This window comes from Alexandromys fortis, unplaced genomic scaffold, assembly GCF_014885135.2.
Source record: "Alexandromys fortis isolate MF-2015 unplaced genomic scaffold, M_Fortis_MF-2015_v1.1 scaffold_283, whole genome shotgun sequence".
NCBI classification, from domain to species: domain Eukaryota; kingdom Metazoa; phylum Chordata; class Mammalia; order Rodentia; family Cricetidae; genus Alexandromys; species Alexandromys fortis.
In genome coordinates this window covers 1,229,771-1,233,118 of record NW_026068164.1, presented here as the reverse complement: position 1 = coordinate 1,233,118, position 3,348 = coordinate 1,229,771, and positions in this window count along the sequence as shown.

Here is a 3,348-nt window from a genome sequence, read left to right as displayed (position 1 = left end):
CCCCACTTCGCTTCTTCCAGCCCCTCGGGTCCACAGCCCTGGGAGAATAGAGCTATTCTTGGGTGGAGGCCTTGGGCTAGGAGGACGTGTGTGTGAGAGAGACCCATACTGGAATCACAGTGCCTTGGGGGTTGAGAGGGCAGGGGACGGCGGAAAGAACTGAGGAGAGATCCCCGGTTAGCACACCTCAGAGTGACGCCTATTGGCTCCTGGCATTCCACCCGCCCCGAGCTCAGGTGCTGGTCAGGAACGGAGGGGCTCTCTGGGAGGATGGTACCGTATGATTTTCTTCAGTGGGGAGCCCTCCAGGCACTGGGGGTGGGAACTGGGGCCCAGGTGTCTGTTCCCTGGTGTATCACTTCCCGCTCCTTTGGCAATGAGTAGGCATTGCGGAACTGGATGGGAGGGGGGGCGGGAGGCATCTGTGTGTCTGGCACTTCCTCCCACGCTCAGGAACGAGGGTTGGAAGTTGATTTTGGGGAAGGGGACTGACAAGGTTTCTGTCCTGGGCTCCAGCTGCGCTCTCTTTCCCCTTTCTGGACTGCAGCTGCCTAGCCTCCTCCTGCCCTGCTCCCGGGTAAACACCGGCTGGAGAGAGGTCGAAGAACTGATACCGGATCCGCCAGTTCCCGGCCCCGCCTTCGGGGACTCGCCTCCTCTCCTCGCCAGGCTTGTTTCCGCTCGGCCTGCGCCCTGTCCAGGGCCTGTGCTTTCAGGGCCTAGGACTCTGGGCCCATCCAGCAACTGGGATTAGTTGAGCACGGGACTAATCCGGGATGAGCCATGGTGTAAACCCGGATTGACTGGGGGACGGTGTGTGTGGGGAGGGTCGGTGTCGGTCGCTGGTGCCCCATCATCCATTCCCAGAGGCATGGCATGATGGGGTCTAGAGTCTCAACTCCAGGTCTCTGCTACTTTTGAAGTGCCCTGCTGTGTGTTTGTTGAGGGGTGAGGATGGATGGGAGGAAGTGCTCCAGAGCTAGAGAGCATGCATGGCGAAGATGCAGTGCATCAGGCACCCACAAGCGTGACGCGCATTGGCACTGAGGTGGGGGAAGAGAGGAGAGAAGCAAGGTTCTTGGTAGCCTTGAATCCATAGGGTTAGGTCAGCTCCCTAGTTGAGTCTGCAACCCAGTCAGTCACCCTATACCCCAGCTACAGACTCTCTCTCAGTGGCCATGGTGATGCCCCCAGACTTTAGATCTCACTGAATCAGGAGGCAGGTTAATCAGTGTGGAGGGCCCAGATCCTTCCCACCCTGATTTGATTAGACAGTGGAGGATGGGGAGCCCCTCCAGTTAAGGCCAAGCCCAGGAAAAAAAAAAAGTCAAAGGTCAAGGGAGTTGAAGGAGATGGGAGTGGCCAGCCAGGTACCAGAATTCTGATCCTGGCTCACTTACTAATTCTACAAACATTCCCCAGCCTCTCCCTCTTACTAGCCCGGCACCAGATACTGGGACACCACAAGAATGACACATGATCTCTATGGGAATGAAGACGGGTAAACAATGACCACGTCTTGACTTGAGCCTGAAATTCTGGCTCAAGAACTACCAACGAGGGTGGCTTCCGAAGGCCAGAAGGCTTTCCGGAGGGGTTGGGTCAAGGAGGAGTTTCAAAGGTTCAAAGGGCACGTGACTGAAAACTCACGAGGGTGGGTGTGGGATGGTTCTTTCCGTCAGGCAAAGGAAGTCGATTTGGGAAGGCCTGGAAGTGGAGTTTCTATAGGGTGTCCTGGAAAAGCAAGAGAGGTTGAGTAGAAATACAAGCCAGAACTAGAAGGACCTGCTAGTTCATCTAAGAACTGGGGGGAGGAGAGGGCCAGAGAGTCTACACCTCCGAGAGAAAAGGTCAGATTTACATTTTTTATAGATTCTGTCTTCCTTCCTTGCCCAGTTTCTCTGGGGATGTCTGGACTGCGGAGATGCACAGACAGAAAGACAGGAAGAGGAATCAGGTTTGTTTCTGGTTAGTTACCATAGTCCCATGTCCGTCCGTCCGTCACTTGTGGACTTAGTAAGAGCAGAAACCTGCTTTTCAACGCCTAGAGTGACCTGGTTGGGGCCGAGTATCAGCCGCAGTTTCTTCGTCTATAAAACGGGGATGGTAGTAGGGAGACTGTAAGATTTCGGTGTAGTCAATCACCTGCTTTTTTATCTATAGCACATGGAAGGCCCTGTGCCAGGTGCTGGCATCAGGGCACTGAGTTAGGCGGGGTCCTTACTCTCTCCCCTGGAACTTACACTCCAGTGGAGAAGACAGACAACAAACAAACAAACAAATGAGATAATTATATACTGTGCTGGGAAGGAAACAGTGGGGCAGAAAGGAAGATAAACAGAGGTAGAGTAAGGGAAGGGGCTGCTTTATTCAACATAGCCAGGAATCTTTTTGATTGTTGTTGAAGAATTTGATAAGCTTTGGTGCTTAGGGAGAACCTTCAGGTGCTGGGAACTGCAGCTGCTAAGTGTCGGATGGGAGATAGTCTTCCTTTTGAATCCCACTAAGATGTCAAGCTTCCTGAGGGCAGGTACCTTGAGCTCCTTCGACATCAAACCTTCAGGCTAAATCCAGGGGAAGCAAGTAGAAGAGAACCTTGTCCAGTTTTCGGACACCCTCTCCTGCCAATCATTGGAATGGTGTCAGGGAGCTGTTGGTCTCTTTATTAGTCAGCCAATCTATCTGGCTGCTCTACAACTGCCCCCCCCCCCAAGTTCTAGGTGAAGTTAACCCTAGACCAATTGAGTTCTGTTCACTTTTAATCTTTCTCTAGGTTTCTTCTTCCTCTCTTTAGAGGCTGCAGAGGCAGGTTCTGTCTCTTCAGAATCTGCCTTTCCAATGCCTGGATTAGATAGAATTTAGTATCTGACCTGGGGGAGAGTGTTCCCAGAGGAAAAATACCCAATATTTAAAGGTTTAGGTCTCCAGAGTGCCCCCGCCTAGAACAGTCTCATTTTGGGGAGGTGACCCGGATCCCTGTCCAATTCCTTTTGCAGAATGCTTCCTACACACCCGTGCATTTCCCACAGAGCTGCCCGCCCCTACTGCAAAGTGCATACAGCTCCTCTCACACACTCACCATCCAGCTGCACACTGCGTCTCCATGGCAACTGGGAGGCCTGGTCCATGGATGTTAGAAACAAGTGCCAGAGGAAGAAGAGAGAAGGTGGGGGAAGAGAATGGGAAGAGAAACGTCAGGAGGAAAGAAAAGGTTTTAAAGGATGGCCTTGTGGGGAGACCCCTAGCCTAGCTTTGTGTCTGCTTGTCAGGAGGCTTCCATGGACTCAGGCCTCCTGAGGAGGGGTGGAAGTGGGAGGTTGAGAGTGGACGAGGGACCGGGTGGTCACA